Here is an 18,721-nt window from a genome sequence, read left to right as displayed (position 1 = left end):
GGTGGATAGATGGGTGGATGGATGATAATGGCTTTACCCTTTGTACCGGGCGGTAGCTTTCGCCACCTAGCCTATATTTCCCCCATTGTTAATTTATTTTTATTTTCCCTTTCTTTCACTTTCGCTTTTACAATGTCTAGTCTGGCTATCCTTTTCCCCTCCAAATTCACCCCTCCCCCTTGATTTCCGCCACCAATCCTCCAACCTCCCCTTCGTTAATGTCACGCTTTTCCCATCCACTCTCCCGTCCTCCCCAGTAAATCCCAGCGCTATCTCTATGGCTGTTGCTGCCCCCTCTGCAGAACCAAGTGCTCTATGGTCTCCGTTTCCGTTTTACAAGCAGAGCAGAGTCCCTGTCCTAGTCTCAAAAAGCAGTGAACTGCCCCGAGAATTATCGAATAATCGCTCTTTTTTGATGCCCTGTTTTCGTGTCCTATAAATGCGATTTTTCCTGCATTCTTTCTTTCCACATCTTTCTTTCCGTCTCCTTTGCCTCCACTTTCACGTTAGTATTTTGTTACGTCCCATCTCTCACCCGTAAATGCTTCGTTCTTAGCTTTCGGGTTCCATTTGTCCATTTTGTGTTAATACTTTTCATGTACAGATACTTGTACACCTTTTTTGCCCACCTTGTTTCCTCCATTTGGGTTAGTCTCTGATCATATTTCAGTTTGCTGATTGCCTCCCGAACCTTGAACGACGCCCAAACCATATCTCCCTGGACTCCCTCATTCGGAGTGTTCCCATGGGCTCCCAAGGCTAGCCTTCCTACACTTCTTTGTCTGACCTCTAGACTTGACTGTACTTCTGATTTCATGCACAGGACTGCATTTCCAAATGTGAGGCCCGGTACCATGATTCCCTTCCATACCCCTCTAACCACCTCATACCTATTATAAAATGAACAAGGGAGGGGAAAACCTCCAACGTTTCGAGAAGGGGACTTGTCTTCGTCTGGGCAAAGCGTTCATCATTGGCGGGGATTAAATAGGGCCTTCGCTCCGAGGAGGAAGGCCGCGGGTGGGGGAAGGAAAGTGGTGTGAGAGGGGATACGTGTCAGGAAGGGGAGGGAGGTTTAAGCTCTCACACCCCTCACATCCCCTCTCACACCACTTTCCTTCCCCCTTGTCCCCTTGTACCTGACCTGACCTGACCTGACCTGACCTGACCTGACCTGACCTGACCTGACCTGACCTGACCTGACCTGACCTGACCTGACCTGACCTAACCTAACCTAACCTAACCTAACCTAACCTAACCTAACCTAACCTAACCTAACCTAACCTAACCTAACCTAACCTAACCTAACCTAACCTAACCTAACCTAACCTAACCTAACCTAACCTAACCTAACCTAACCTAACCTAACCTAACCTAACCTAACCTAACCTAACCTAACCTAACCTAACCTAACCTAACCTAACCTAACCTAACCTAACCTAACCTAACCTAACCTAACCTAACCTAACCTAACCTAACCTAACCTAACCTAACCTAACCTAACCTAACCTAACCTAACCTAACCTAACCTAACCTAACCTAACCTAACCTAACCTAACCTAACCTAACCTAACCTAACCTAACCTAACCTAACCTAACCTAACCTAACCTAACCTAACCTAACCTAACCTAACCTAACCTAACCTAACCTAACCTAACCTAACCTAACCTAACCTAACCTAACCTAACCTAACCTAACCTAACCTAACCTAACCTAACCTAACCTAACCTAACCTAACCTAACCTAACCTAACCTAACCTAACCTAACCTAACCTAACCTAACCTAACCTAACCTAACCTAACCTAACCTAACCTAACCTAACCTAACCTAACCTAACCTAACCTAACCTAACCTAACCTAACCTAACCTAACCTAACCTAACCTAACCTAACCTAACCTAACCTAACCTAACCTAACCTAACCTAACCTAACCTAACCTAACCTAACCTAACCTAACCTAACCTAACCTAACCTAACCTAACCTAACCTAACCTAACCTAACCTAACCTAACCTAACCTAACCTAACCTAACCTAACCTAACCTAACCTAACCTAACCTAACCTAACCTAACCTAACCTAACCTAACCTAACCTAACCTAACCTAACCTAACCTAACCTAACCTAACCTAACCTAACCTAACCTAACCTAACCTAACCTAACCTAACCTAACCTAACCTAACCTAACCTAACCTAACCTAACCTAACCTAACCTAACCTAACCTAACCTAACCTAACCTAACCTAACCTAACCTAACCTAACCTAACCTAACCTAACCTAACCTAACCTAACCTAACCTACGTGCCACCAAAAAGGCTGCCTGTTTGGAGGAGCTTGCAGGCAAAGCTACCTCTCCAGTCCACGTAACTGATCGAAATGTCGAAAATTGCTCTTGTTGCGGTTTGCGCACAAAAGGTTAAGTAGTTGTGGATTTTTTCTGGATTTTCACTAACGCTCAACAACCGTATTTTCTGCGACACGATCCCCTTTATTCTGATATACTACACCGCTGTACTGAAAACACCCTGTGCCTTGTAATGGAAACCAACTCGCGGGCAGCTCACAGCCTCCGGTTAATGTAGGACAATATTTTTGAACTCAAAATTTATTCATTTATTTATTTATTTGTAGATATAACCCCCTTTTTGAACCCACGCAGGAGTGGATGCAAGATAGGAAAATGTCAATAGTGGCTCGAACACGGAAAACAAGTACAGGAGCAAATAAATACTGTAATGGGAACGACCGGCAGCTGTTCAAGCGGTGGGATGAAGAGGTCGACAAAGTGCAGTTCTGGTTCCTGGAAGTGTGCCTGTTGTGACGCTCTTCGATCAACGACCACCGACCTGCTTTGCGAACACACACCTTTACATTTGGTGGAGGTGTCTCGATCGCCATCCTGGTCCTCAAGCTGGAACTTCGGAACCGAACGTTACCTGCCCCCGCCACCATGCCAGACTGTCCAAATCAACCATCCCCGCCCATCTTTGCCACCTTCCTTTGTTCCGGGGTGCAGTGCCAGCGCGGCCCTTCTCCATTCAGTGGTAAAGACGACTATGATGTTGACGACTGGCTCGCCTCATCTACTTACAATCATTCAATAATAACATAATACAATATAATATAATATAATATAATATAATATAATATAATACAATATAATAGAATAATAGGACAATATAATATCACTTACAATTGGTGGGTGATTCTGTCAGGTTGAGCAATGTCTTCTTCTACCTCACAGATGTTGCCAACCTATGGTTTCTAACCATGAAGACAACCTACCTGGTCCTCATTTAAGACGAGTTTCACCGACGTTTTCGGCCATCCCGCCGTGCATAAACTCCGTGCCGAGCAACGTCTCCGTGCTCGAGCTCAGCTACCGGCGGAAACTTTCACAAGCTATTTTGAAGACATCGTTGATTTATGGAAATGCGTCGACCCTTCGATGGCTGAGAAAGACAAAGTTGTTTTCAAGAAGAGCAGCACAAAATGCACAAGGACTAGAGGAAGAGACGCAGACAGGCGCTGACTTGCAACTTAAGGTTTATTCCTCGGAATGTGGAATTAAATAGAGCGGGCTCCAAAGAACAGAGAAAACATGCACACTTGTTTATACACACTTGTTTATGCACACGAAAAGCCAAAATGATACAGCAGTATTACTTCCCTGCAGATAGCAATTCTAATTCTTTTGTTGACAACGCTAAGGAGGGACTGCGGACACGTTCGTATTTAGCCAGGTGATTTCAGCTTGACATTGCCTTGCTAAGTCACCCAGGACATGAACTGCAAAGCATGATCAATGAATTAGACAAGCAGAGCAGAACCATGGGGCTAAGAATTAACATGCAGAAAACCAAAGTTATGTTCAACAGCCTAGCAAGGAAACAGCAGTTCGCAATTGGTAGCCAGGTTCTGGAAGTAGTAAGAGAGTATGTTTATTTACACGCTTGGGTGATACACACTTGTTTATGCCCACAAAAAGACAAAATGATACAGCAGTATTACTTCCCTGCAGATAGAAATTCTAATGCTTTTGTTGACAACGCTAAGGAGGGTCTGCTGACATGTTCGTATTTAGCCAGGTGATTTCAGCTTGACATTGCCTTGCTCAGGACATGAACTGCAAAGCATGATCAATGAATTAGCAAAAATTAACATGCAGAAAACCAAAGTAATGTTCAACAGCCTAGCAAGGGAAAAGCAGTTCGCAATTGGTAGCCAGGTTCTGGAAGTAGTAAGAGAGTATGTCTATTTAGGGCAGGTAGTGACAGCTGATCCAGATCTTGAGGGGGAAATAACTGGAAGAATAAGAATGGGGTGGAGCGCATATGGTGGGTGCTCTCATATCATGAGTGGGAGTTTACCAATATCCCTCAAGAGAAAAGTATACAACAGCTGTATATTACCAGTACTCACCTATGGGGCAGAAACGTGGAGGCTAACAAAAAGGGTTCAGCTTAAGTTAAGGACAACGCAGTGAGCTATGGAAAGAAGAATGATAGGTGTAATGTTAAGAGATCAGAAGAGGGTGGAGTGGGTGAGAGAACAAATGTGCGTTAATGATATCCTAGTTGAGATCAAGAGGAAGAAGTGGGCTTGGGCAGGGCATGTAATGTGAAGGCAAGATAACCACTGGACCTTAAGGGTAATGGAGTGGATTCCAAGACAGGGCAAGCGTAGCAGGGGGCGGCAGAAAGCTAGATAGGCGGATAAGATTAAGAAATTTGTGGGAATACCGTGGCTGCAACTGGCGAAGGACAGGGTTAAGTGGAGAGACATGGGAGAGGCCTCTGCCCTGCAGTGGGCATAGTCAGGCTGCTGCTGCTGCTGATGATGATGATTTCAGCTTCTTCAATAATTTCTCGAGTCAATGTGTTGGGGTGTCTGCTCAACACTTTTGTTTGTTGGAAGTATGGCTGGCAAGTTTTGCTTTCACAATCTTGGCAGAGGATGCCAAGATGCCCTTTAACTGCATTGCCTCGACATTGTTATTGTGTTCTCTCAGGCGCTCGTTCAGGCATCTGCCCGTCTGGCCAACGTACTGTTTCCCGCACGAAAGTGGAATGGAGCAGATGACACCACCTTGACGTGCAACAAAATGATTCTCATGCTTTACGGGGCACTTTTGTGGCGTGAATTCGTCATTAACGTGTTTGCACAATTTTCCAAACTTTTCGGGAGCCGAAAAAACAACTCTTACGTGAGCGCGGTTGCCTATCTTCCTTAGTTTATGGGAAAATTTAGGAATGTAAGGAACAACTGTTGTCTTTTCTTTTGCCTTGGCAGACTCTGTCAGTTTGTCCTTTTTGTTCTTGCTTAAACTTGCTAGCATTGATTCAGATACGGACACGAGCAGTTGCTTGAGATAGCCTGCCTTCACAAGACGATCAGTTTGGTGGTCGAAACTATCTTTTTGAGAGTGAATGCATGATTTATTTTGAGGGTTGTTATAGCATGACTTAGCCACGGCGCGTTTAACTAGATTAGAATGCGACGATGCGAATATAAGTAGAAGGTTGCTTTGTGGTTCACACGACCAGCAAGTATGATTTGGAGTAAAGCTGCGTCTAAGGTCAAGAAATCTAATCAGGTTATTTTGAGGAACGTCAGAAGTCGACGTGTGTGGATGATGGCACTGCAAAAAAATATCTTGAATCTCTTGCTTGACTGGCTCAAAATTATGGACATTGGTGTCTAACAGAACAAAGAAATTGTCAACAAACTGAAAACAGTGCAAAGCTTTTGACCCATTCTAATTGTCGTTGGAGCCTTCTGTCCTTTTGTGTGAGCAACAGATCACTAAGCACGAGCGCTATGCATGGACCGATGCAGACTCCTTTTTTCTGCAATTTACGATCCCAGATAGCATATGTTGGCTTTAAATACACTTCAAGTAGTTCTAAGAACCCTGCAATGGAGAGGCCTGCCTCATTTTGGAAGGCAACAACGTCGTGTTTGTCGATGCATTCTTCGATGCACGAAAACAGCTCATCATACGGCAGTGAATAATAACGCTCTTTAACATCAAATGAGCAAGCCATGAGACCTTTGTTCTTATGGGTTTCTAAAACCTGAATTACATCCTGTGATTTTTTCACCAGAAAGGGATCCTCTAATGTCAAAGAACTTAAAATCTTCTTAAGAAATACAGCTACTGATTTTTGTCACGTGTCGTTCTCAGATACAATTACACAGAAAGGACATTCCGACTTGTGCATCTTGTAACTAAAGAAAAACTGTAAACTGAGTCCTTTACATTTGTCAGTTGAATTTCTCAAGACATCAAGGTTATGCTTTTTACATGTTTTCTCGGCTTTTGCCTTGATCTTAGCCAAGGAGACCTTGTTTGCTACATTAAAGGACCATGAATCTTGTAAACCGCTCTTTCAGTCTTTGCCTAGCAACAGCGCCACCACATTAAGTTCGTTGTGTGTGAAATAAATATTAAAATAAATATTGCCGCGACTGAAATTCGAACCTGCAGTGGCCCGAACAGATCAGCTTCGCTGGCCAGTGCTATAGAGCTATGGAGCATGTATGCAGCCTCAGTAGTCAGCCTGCACCACTAAATCCTTTCGAGTGCGTAGCTGCAAATGTGAATATTTCGCATCTCGACGCAGTGGAGGCTTGCTGTTCTAAGTTCATTGCTCGATTAGCAGCCATATTGGTGTCATTGCCTCTCCAAAGCTTTACCCCTTCACCTAACACTGCTGTCCTTGAAAAACCACTCACTACAGAAGAACTCCATGTGGTTCTGGAAGCTACCAATAACAGTACTACTGCACTACAGTCTTCCAGCTCTTCAGAGTTTCTCCAAAACAAATATGAAACTCTTTGAAGTCATGCAAGCTAAAGAATCTGCCTCGGCCTTCCCAAGAACATCTCCAGGGTGGGTACTCTAGCAAAGAGCAGACATCTATCAGTATCAGTACTGTTAACCCAGGAGCCCGTTCGTGCCCAGGTGCGGTTTGTGACTCGTGCACCTAACCATCCACTCGCAGAGTACTGCATAGAGAAAGTTTCTGACCTTCTCCCATCACAGTACCAGCACCCTGTCACAACTTCCTCCCCACCTTGGAGGTACGCAGCATGGCAAATCAAGACAACATTCCCTGCCATTAAAATAAAAACAAACACCCCCGATCCTCACTTAAATACTTTGCTCTTGAGCACATTTATGGTAGCTACAGTGTGCACCACCCCATCTACACTGATGGCTCTGTCACATCCATCTCATCAGTAGTTAGAGTCTGGGTTCCGTCAATGTGCACCACAATTTCAGCGACACTCGGTCACTGCACCTCGAGTACTGCTACCGAGCTGGTTGCTCTAAGAGCAGCATTTACTTACATTCTGCAAACACTGCTGACGGCGTGGGTTATCTTCTGTGACTCTCTTTCTACACTACAATTGATAAAGGTATCAGAAAGCGTTCAGGAGCACATCGCTGATGACTTGCACAGATTACACGTCGAGGCCTGTGAGCTACGTCACCGTGTTGTGCTGCTGTGGTTACCCACTCACTGCGGCCTCGCAGACAACGGTCATGCTGACGGTGCAGCGAGTTCAGTGCATGGAAACACCTAGCTCCTTGCTCCCACCCATACCCTTTTCTTGTACTAATGGCTACTAAATCCTGGCAGACACAATGCTTTTTGTGGTGAGATCTGCAGCACCAATATAGACCTCTTCTTCATATCGACCCCACTTGTGACTTCCGCATGCTACGCAATTTAGATAGAGTCATCGCAACTGCTTGCACCGAATTTGCCGGGATGTTGCCTTCACTAAATTCTATCTTCATAAAGTTAGTTCATCAGGCACCCCTCTGTGCTGTGCGCGACATGTGGTGTGAGCGAGGATCTTCAATGCTTAATCTTCTGCTGCCAAACCTTTAATAACCATTGCAAAGCACTGTTAAGTGCTTTAGGACTCCGTCAGGATGGCCCCGTGCACCTGGAGCATGTTCCGGGACCCTGGCGTGATGCGGCTTTGGCTGCACGAGGGACAAAAGCACTATTAGTTCTTCTTAGGGATACGGGTTTGGTGGACACTCTTTGAAAATTATGTATGTTTGTGAGTGTATGAGTGTTCAGTACGCTTGATTTCAACCTTTCACCCTTTATTTTTTCCCTTTTCCTCTCTTTTTCATCCTCCTCTTCTTATCTTCTCTTCTTTCACCCTCACCTGGAGTAGCATGCTAGGCTAACAACCAAGCAGACCTCTCATGTATTCATTAAAGTCTCTTTCTCTCCCTTCCGCTAAACAAGGGCCCCATATGCAGCACATAAAGTACTCTGTGTCATTTCGATTAGCTCAGTAGGTATTTAATTTCAAAGAAAAAGAAGTAAATATTATATAATGTGACGAGGCTCTTCTTGACATTTCCACAAGCATAATCTCGCAGTTCCTTCTGTGGTAGAGCAGTGTTAGGAGTTGTATTTTGTTTAAAGACTACGCGATACAGGTGGACCAACTCTGCAATTTTCAATGCAAGGCTAATCTTGCCTGCCTGCCTAACCTAACCTAACCTAACCTAACCTAAAAAGTACTTCAGTACTCATCTCACCAAGAAAGGTGTGACTCCCTGTTCCACTTTATTATTCTATATCAACACATCACGAGAGGCACATTTTAGAAGACTGTGTCTTGTGCCAGTGCATGCTTAAGGAAATTAAATGTTTTCTCAGACTTTCAGCCTTATTGTACTGCCTTTCTTTTCCTTCAGTGAACATGAACAAGAATAAGCTGGATGGTCTCCGCCACAGTTCACACAATATTTTAGAAGATGGAAATGATCTGGGCTAAAGGGTGCTGTTGATGCCCAAAATTGACAAATTGCCAGAACTGCCTTTGTTCACATAAACTGGGCTCTAGGGGCAGATTTATGCCGGGATGGGGAGGAAACTCTTTCCCAAGCAAGAAATTTTACATAGGCAAACCAAACTGCACCCTACTTTTTAGACAAAAAAGTCCCCGTCCAAATGGAATTCTCCCCTCAAATCACCTCCTCCAAGAGTGACCCATAAGTCTGCCCCTGCTTGGCCTATGATATATTCATAACTAATGCCAATGGGGTGCAGAGCTTTCTTCATGCCAAATGTGATTTTTGTTTTAGGAAGGGGCGTGAAACTAAATTTAAAAACGAGCATTTTATTTTTGTCACATCACATGATAATTTTTTACACAGCAATTACAAAATGGTATTGTGAACTCAGACATTTTCTTTTTATACACATCAACACAACACTTCTTCAACATAAAAATTTGCTCCGTGTTCATAGACTAATGGGTTGTTGATGTTTTCCTGAAGGCACCGAGTTTCCGTAAATTTGGGCTGAGCCCGACAAAAACATTGCTTCTGCAGCCAAATTGTTCATGCTTTAAATTTGCCACCACACTGTATTGGGCGAGTTGGATGTAGTTCATCTTGAAGACCAGCCCAAAACAGACAAAGGACCGGCAAAAGAGAAGATGACACGGGCACTGTCTAACAATTGAAGGTTTAATGGAAAAATCAGGAAATATATAAGGTTAAAACGCATGAAACTTAAAACAATCAAAAACAGAAAAACATCAAGAATTACAGTGCTCAAGCAACTCAAGCAGGCTCAAGCAACGTGAGGTTTTCCCCTCCCTTGTTCATTTTGTGATCGCCAAGGACCATCTACCACACCCTCTCTCTACCAAGTGCACAGGAAAGGCACTTATTAAGGAATGCTGTCTCGTTTCTCTGCAAAGCAACAGATGGTTTTGCTACACACGTGTTCGAGTTCTTAGCGATGCAATATGCTTCGAAAATTTCCCTGCCTATCTGGTTACTACTCTTGCATGCTATCGACGTGTTATGTAAGTCCGGCAGACAAGGATGATCTTCATGTTCTTTGCATTTGCGGCAGTGCAGCGCAAGGTTAGAAGAGGGGATTTTTTCCTTGTGAAGGGAATTTTCACACTCTTTCAATCTGACGTTTCTGCACCTAGCTGTTCGACTATAATGTATCATTCCACATGAAAAAGGAACCCTACACCACCCCTGTTTTGCAACTAATGAACTTTTCAGCATGTGATAGAGAGCACTTTTGAACGTCCTTTCTGGAATAGGTCGGTTCCAGCTTCTCATTCACTGCAGCACACACTTTCCCAACTTTATGCTCTGCGGAGAACACTGTCTGAACACTGCATCGTGCTGCGGTCTTTTCTAGATGATGAGACACACCGAGCAGATATGCAATGGACACGACCTTCTTTTGTGTCTCTTCCTGGTGCCCCTGAGGGGAAGGTGTAGCCTTTTTCTTCAGCTTTCCCAAGAGTCTTTCCGTAAACCGAGCAAGGTTCTTCTCTTAAATTTGGCACTGCAGGCATACTGAAGTGACTATGAGAACTGCAAAATAAGTCATATCAGCACACTATTTTTGGCTCTGGGAATCACCTAAAGTGCCTTAGAACACAAATGTTTCAGGCATTTACTTTGGTCTGCTCTATCCTTTCAAAGGATAATGAGGATGAGGAAATTAAGTGTTCCAAGCAGTTTTGTGCTCTACCTATGGCACCACTCACCCACTGTATATAACAATTAAACGCGAATGGGTGTAAATGTCTCCCTACTCTCCTATGGAGGGAAATATATGTTAACAGACACAAGACTAACTTGAGCTCCCTAGAAATTGCAAAAAAAAATTAAATTGTAAACTATGTGACTTAACATTCCTCAGCGACACGTGAGCTGTTAGGAACACCATAGCGGTGGACACCAGATTAACTTTTACCAGCTGGGGTTCTTTAGGGCGCACGTGCAATGCACAGCAATTGAGGATTTCTGAATTTCTCCTTGACTGAAGTCCTACTGACCTAGCCACATGCCGCGGTAAGGCCACTAACCCAGTGGTTCAAATTGAAGGAGTAGATAGAACAGCAGCAGGAAAAACAATTTTGCGAAAAGGACACGAGAAAGAAAAAAACTTGCAAAGACAAAGCTAGGAAAATGTGGTACATAGCTTTTCCTTGTTAATATTCGACAAGAATCTGCTCGAGAATTTCGAAAAACAGAACCCAAAGCTATCTGTACTCAGTTTACACATTTTACATCACTGCATATATGCTCACATGTGCAACCAAGTTATGCAATGCACCATTTCCAACTGCAGTTCTCGCTCTGTCAGACAAGAAATAATGATCTAATTCTAGACGAAGAAGGATAGCGTTTTCACATAGTCCACCTGAACAGGCGTGCAAAAGCGTGTGTTTAGCCTGATTGGCTCATGGTTTTGTTTTGCTGGGTCGACGGCAAGTCTGGCAAGGATATTAGACTAGCTTAAGCTCTGATCGATGCTAAGGTGATCCGATCTATTCGCGCCTGGAAGCTGATGAAGATGACAATATGCAGTGCATAGTGCAAGAGTGTGTTGTAGTTTAACACGAGGCGTGATTGGCTGTGCTGATAGCATAGTGCTCTAGAGCACTGGCCATCAAAGCTGATCTGTTTATTCGAAAAACGAAAGTTGGAGATGGAGACTTTTATTCCAGGCCACACTGCTGGAGAGCTTATTTACAGAAACATGCGCAGATATATGCACTTCGCTTTATATGACAGTAACCAACGAAAGCCAGACAAACGGTCTGGCTACGGAGCCCTTCAGGTCTTTCGTATTTGAAGGCGTCACAGACTCTTCATAACCACCCAAAAAAAAAAAAACAATTTTGAGGGGTGGGCACAGGGAACTTTCTTTGCTTTCAATAGCTTGAAGCATCACAGTGGCATTGAGCGCAGTGCGCCATCGAAGCCCTGTACGTAGCTAGAAACTACACTCCATGAAATTGCTATGCACGCCAAATCTGAGATCCTGCATGATAATTCTTTCACCCCTGTGGAACAGTGGAGAGCTGAGTTAGTTAGTCGAGACAGCCTGATGATGACTGTGGCTTTGTCCTTTGAATCAGATGGGCACAGCTGGTGTGGTGCCCAGCCAGAGCACACAAACACATGCACATAGCACACACAACTAGTCACTCCCTACACAGAATGCATGCACTTGCATGAACACACACATACAGACATACAACTGGAACAGCAATGACAGCAGCACATCGTAAGCTTGGTGGCCATTTCAGTGACTGCTGCCACATGACACCCCCAACCAGTGTTTATAGAGGTGCTCCTAGTGTCGTCGGTACACAGCACCCACCATCCAGCAAGGTGCTTCTCGATGGTCTCCACTGGGGCTCGGACATTACGTTTGCTGCGGTGATCGCGACCCAGTTCCTCTAGCTGGGTGGGAAATGGAGACCCAAACGCCTGTAGAATTTGTCATCCGTGGTGGACTAGAAAGGCCTTGGCAGGAGAGAGCCAAGTGTTCCGCAGTTTTGTCTGCTTGCTCACACATTCAGCATAGCGCCTGATCCAAATCGGCGTCATGGAAGGTAAGGGCAGCCTGTCGGTAGCCTTGTGAAGGCCATAACGGATTTTCAGCGAACATCTCCACTCCCATACATGGGAACTATAAACTCTGGGCGAAGGTCTTATTTTCCAAGTTAATTCTTAATCCGCCGTGTTGGTTCCAGCCAAACAGAAAACCACAGTATTCTTGGAACTGAGCTGCGGGTTCAGACGAGTAACCACATTCTCGCAGTTGTTTAGCAGAAATCGCAAATCCTTGGGGGGTATTCCACAGGCAGTACTAGATTGTCCGCGGCGGTCGTCATCCATGCCAGCTAAACCAATCTGCGACCTAAGCAGCTCTCGCTCGATGCTCACATTGGCGCAGACCTTTCTTCTCTGCGATGGGGCCGATCGAGGACCCGAAGCGCCCGAAGTGCGTGTTTTCCTCACAGAGACGTAGAATGTCAGCCAGCAGATGCTCCGGAGGCCCCAGGTCCGAGTCCGAAAGGGAGGTAAAAACATGTGTAAAAGGACGGCATGGGGTACGCTGTCGTACGCTTGCTCGGATGGATGGATGGATGGAAAAAACTTTATTGCTGATAAATTTAAGGTGTTCTTGACCCTTACGGGTCACTGGGCGCCGTGGTCGATCCTTGGTCCAGGATGCCGCACTTGACTGCTGCCATCGTGGCTCGGCGCACAAGGAATCGTTGCGCTTCCTCGTCCTCACTGGCCAGCAAGTGCTCCCACTGCATCACACTCGGGTTTATTCTTGGCTCTAAGTCTGCCTTAGGGCAGGTCCATGTGATATGTTCTAGTGTAGGTTTACCCTGACACCACGGACATTCGTCTGCATATTGTGTAGGGAAAATCTTGTGTAGTTTGTGAAGGTGTGGGTAGGTACCGGTTTGTAGTCTGCGCCAGTCTACCGCCTCCTCTTTGGTGAGCCTTTTGTGTGGGGCTGGGTAGCGTTTCCGCTGACCCCTGTAATGATCGAGTATATCTGAGTACGTGGGGGTAACTGGGTCAAAGGTGCCTGTGGTGCAAAGTGCTGAGTATGCTCGGTTGACGTATCCTCGAGCTAACTCGTCTGCTGCCACGTTGCCCCTCATCCCCTCATGTCCCGGAACCCACACTATACTATGTTTAGTGTTTTTGTGTCTTCTCGTCGTGTGTAGAATATGATTGGCGATGCTGTCGATCCTGCCTCTTGTGTAGTTTCTACATGCTTGTTTGGAGTCCGTCACTATAGTGAGGTTAATTGTGTCCTGTTGCGTTGCCGTGCGATATTGCCGGAGCAATGGCGACTTCTTCAGCTGCTTCTATGTTTGGGTTGTTTATCGTTGCGCTGGTTATTTCTTGCCCTCCTTTGTCTGTTACAACGGCGATTGTTTTGCGTTGGTATCGGTACTTTGCTGCGTCCGTGTAGACTACGTTGGGATTGTCGCTGAGTTCCCTGGTGAGTGCTCGGACTCTGGCTTGTCGTCTTTCATGATGTAAATTCAGATCCATGTGTCGTGGTATTGGTCTTACCCGGATGTTGTTTCTGTCTTCATTATTAATCTGTTCCTTGTCTCTTTGTGTACCTAGAGGTAGCCGTAATTTCTCCAGTAGGTGTCTTCCCGTTCTGGTTTGAGTGAGTCTGTCTAATTGCGCACTACGTTGCGCTTCTCTTAGTTCGTCGAAGGTGTTTGATACTCCCAGGGCCATTAGTTTTTCGGTTGGTGTGGACATTGGAAGTTTGAGCGCCGTTTTGTACGCTTTGCGTAGTGTGGTGTTGATTTGTAGAGTCTCTTGCTTGTTTAGTTCGTGGTAGCATGACTAGCATGACGAAATTCATTCTACTGTTCATATGCGCGAACTCCGCCTCAAGCCATGGCCGCCGCCCCGCCTCAACATTTCAACTAAATTTAAAAACAAAACCTAACAGTTGTATTATTATAGTGAGCATTTAAGCTGCAACTGAATATTCTAAAAAATTATGTCGATTTTATGCGCCCTTTTGTTTAAATATGTTGGCACTTGGTTATGACGTACTTCCTTGCGTGCCACGAGCAATCTAGCCCCCCCCCTCCATGGAGGAAGGAAAGAGTTTTCCTTCCTCCATGCCCCCCTACCTCTGACACGCGCGTGGCAGGATGATTGTGACGTCAGCTTTTGTTTAATTATGTTGTCACGTGGGTATCTGCGTGTCATGAGCGATATAGCCCCCCTACCTGGATGGTGACACGCGCGTGTCTCCATCCATTGCCTTCTTTTTTTCCTCCATGCATCAAAGGCTTTCGCCTTAATAAGAACCGCATATGCGGGAAGCCCGCCACGCGCCAAGCGGTACGGGGAAGAGGCGGTGGGTTGACTTTCGCCAAGCACACTTTAGAATTTCCAAAGTGTTTTCGGTTTGGTTTTAAAAATAGGCTTTCCAGTTAAAGGAAATTTTTTTTCCTCACATTCCTCACAGCATGTAAAAGTTGCCAGTGGGCTAGCTAGCAGACTATCCATACATGCAGCTGTGTGCACAGGGCGTCTCAACACGCAGCACTGCATAAGCTTAGAAATAAAAGCCTCCTACCATTTACATTATTAAAGCGAAAGCTTTACTACTTGCACTTTCAGCCTTTGCCGTGGCGCGGCGGTGCCACCATTGACCTTTAGTTGATGATGATGATGATGATAACAACTTTTATTTCCACCGATGTAGGAGGCCCCCTACTCCCCGTCCCTGGCACGCAGGCCTAGGGGACGGGGGACGGGACCTCCGCGACTAAAGACTGGTTGACCTCTGTGTGACGTCATCGAAGAGAAGGGCGACCGACTCGCGCCGTCGCAAGCCGCAGCGGTGCCACCACCGGCGCCTAACTCCTGCGCTCTCCGCTAGGAGCGCGATTGTGGCGTTACGCTTAGAGTCACTGGAAAGTGACTCTAGTTACGCTGAAGAGATTAGGCTCGACTCACGTCGCTAGAAAGCAGTAGCTGTGCCAACCACCAGCGGCTTAACACTGCTTCGCGATCTCGCGCCGTCCGTGTGCGACGGCGGTGCACATGAACGGCGGCCTGACTGGACTGGATTGGATTAGAATAGATTAGATTACATTGGATTGCATTGGATTGTATAACAGATGCATCGCCACAAGTCTAACCACAAGCACCACCACCAGCTACACTACCAGCTGAACCATGGCGTAGGTACGGATATTTAACCAAGCTAAGCCACAGCGAATTTTTTTGGTTGTACTTCATACGAAAACACGCTACGAAGCAGAACAGAGTCGACATCGAGTTGGTCTTGCGATGATGCAATACAATCAGCAGTGTTGCAGTGAAAATAAATTAGTGTAAGAAGCGAATTAACACAGCAACTGCCGTGAAGCAAGCGAGCAAGGGGAGAAATTTGGAACCGGAAGTAGCGGCAGCAGACGACTTTCCCATGAGCCTCTGCGCTGAATAAACCATGGAGGAAGGCTTGGACAACGTTTCTAGATAAAGACAGTTGGGAACATGGTTGGGAAACTTCGCCGGCGAGCCAGGGAGCAGAGCTAGGGTCCCTAGAAAGACTTTTCTAGGGACCCTAGCAGAGCGGCCCCACGCGATCGCCGTCTAGGCGGTGGCGCTGCGGTCGCTTTAGGATGAGAGCGTCGTCTGCTACTCCCAGCTTGAGGAGCGGTCTGGGCATGCCGCGCGCGAGTGAAGCCACCGGAAGTTGGACCGCTTGTCCCGGAAGTCCGGTGTCTGCTGTGTATTTGAATGCAAAAAGTCGTGTCTTTTGCCCTTTCGTTCTCAGTTTTTTGCGTTGTTTTCGTGTGATGTCTGCTGTTTTATGAAAGGAACAAGCAAGCTGAACGCGAGGAATGTGAGCATTGTGTGCAGAACCCTGTAATTTCTGCGAAAGCGAAGAAAACAGGCATGCAGGTCTCACCCTGTCTTGGCAAGGGGGTACGTGCATTAAACACTATGTTCTTGCCTGGTTCGTGTATTCCGAGCGTAAAAGAGAAGTAGTGGAATGATGATGACCTTAAAACCGAATTTTCGTGCAGTAAAGAAAAGGCACAGCGCGAGAGGAACGACTGACAAGAAAAGCGAATGGTGCAGTGCGCGTGAGAAGCGCTGTTAGAAGTCAACTGCACCAAGCACCACGAATTAAAGACCATTCAGGCTTAACTTGCAACAACACGAAACAGTACATGACACGCTCCGTCGAAAAAGCAGTACCATACCTTTTGGAGGCGCTAATATGAACCAAGACCTACTGAACTACAGACCTGCACATTTGGCACTGCTCCAGCGCGCATGTTCTAGTTCATGCCTTTTGCCGCTAGGGAAAGACACCTACGGGAAGCGTGGCGCTACATTATACCTGTTGAACAAGATGGCCTCCTCCATCATTTTATTTCAAAGAAGGCAGTTTCGTCGTTTGTCCACGTAATCATTAACATCCATTTATCTATGCTAGGCACGGTGGTGTTGACGAAAAGAAAGCGGATAAACAGAAAGACGTTTTGTGTACTCATTCAGAGCGAAAAAACTCGTTATTGCGGATATTTTTATTGTTGATGTTAAGATAGCAGAAGAAGACGAAACAAATGTATTAAATATCTTGCGGAAATTGGCAAACGATGATGATGATGACAGCAGACGAACAGGTCAACCGAGCGCCCTCAACGGCCAATAAGCTAACGAAAGTCGGCGCACGCTGCTCCATAGGACCCCGCCAAATGTGCAGGTCTGTAGTTCAGTAGGTCTTGATATGAACCAACCGAACACCGTCAACACCTCACAAGATAGTAGCCTAGCCCTCGCTCCGGTTCGGTCTAAATATAATTCGGTAAAATGGTCGCTGCAAAGTAAGCTGCCTGGGGAATATTTCAACCTATTCTTTCTTATATTTATCCCCCATTGATAGCATAACTTGGGCTTGAGCGTGGGAACAAGCATCGCAGTAAAGAGCAGAGTTGGCGAAGCTAGGCAAACGAGACGACACCGAGCCGAGTAGACGAGGCTCCATACTTGCTGTGTGTAGCGACGTCCTGTCGTCTGCTAGTGTCGCCCCATTGAAATGCAATGGGCCCTTATTTTTGAAACGTCCTTCCCGAAGACTTCGCTGGTCTCCTCGCTCGGTTGGCGGCGCAAATGGTGGGCATTGTCATGGAAAAAGACGAGAACGGCGAAAAGACGAAATGCTAAGTGGGAAAACAAAACTGGAACTGAAAAACCGTGCTGAGGTCCGATTTCATGCACTGCCAAAGGCTGACTTCCGGGACAAGGCCGCTTACTTCCGGTGGCTTCACTTTCGGGCGCCCGATACGGCATCCAGCTCCCCTAGTGGAGATCAGTGGTCTGGGCATGGCCGACAGCCCTGCAAAACCACATATTACCCACCCGAGGAATATTATCAACATAAACTACGAGGAGGCGAGCGGTACGTCATGTTTCTCTAAACCGCGGAAAGAAGGGCTTCCAGTTTTTTTCCGATATTTACAGCCAAAAGCTCAACCTCGATGACACGTTTTGGCGGGCTGGTTGGTTAAGCATCGTGAATAAACAGCGTGAAGTCAGTAGCTGAGTCGGCCCTAAAGAAGAGCAAGTCAGAATCAGCTACACGGGACGGCCAGGAATCGGACAACAACCGCAAACGTGTCGCGGTGATTCCATATCTACATGGAATTTCACACTCCCTGAAAAAAGTGGGGAAAAAAGCAGGTGTCGATGTTGTGTTTTCCGCGCCTGATCGTCTGGCTGGTTTGTGCCAATCTGTTAATGAGATCAAAGGAAAAGTGGCTAAGTGCACAACTAAGCACCAGTCACGCTTCGTCCCTTGTGATAAGGTGCCCTGGGGAGGGCAGTACGTTGGACAGACGGGACGACGTCTCAGCCTGCCGTCCCGCAAACGCTTGTGAGCGAACACAGCTATAAGTCTCAAAAGTAGTTTCCGGTCACCTCGGCATTCATTTCCGGGATTGTGAATGGGCAAAGAAAGAGAAAAAACAGTGCGTACCGCTATATCATGAAATAAGGTCATTGCCAAAAATCGGGAAAAAACTGCAAGGGAAATTATAGAGGCCTAAAACATATTGAAGCAGGGAAATGCATGTATCAGCACTCCTTCGCTAACACTACTGCAAAAAGAGCTGTCACTCCTGGGGGCTGATAATCTCCGTTGATTTCTGGCGCGCTTGTGTTGCTGTTGTCACATTTATATATATTTTTTTGCACTTTGTATATCTTTCCCTCTCTGCCGACATCTATGTATTTATACATGTATAATCAGCAATAAACCCTCAGTTGTTAGTCAGCGCTGTGTCGTCCGTTCCCTTGTGTTTTGTGCTCGTCTTCGTTCGCGCTG

The sequence above is a fragment of the Amblyomma mixtum genome, chromosome 5 (genome assembly GCF_055824585.1).
Source record: "Amblyomma mixtum isolate Tamu chromosome 5, ASM5582458v1, whole genome shotgun sequence".
NCBI lineage: Eukaryota > Metazoa > Arthropoda > Arachnida > Ixodida > Ixodidae > Amblyomma > Amblyomma mixtum.
Note: the sequence above shows the minus strand (reverse complement) of the source record.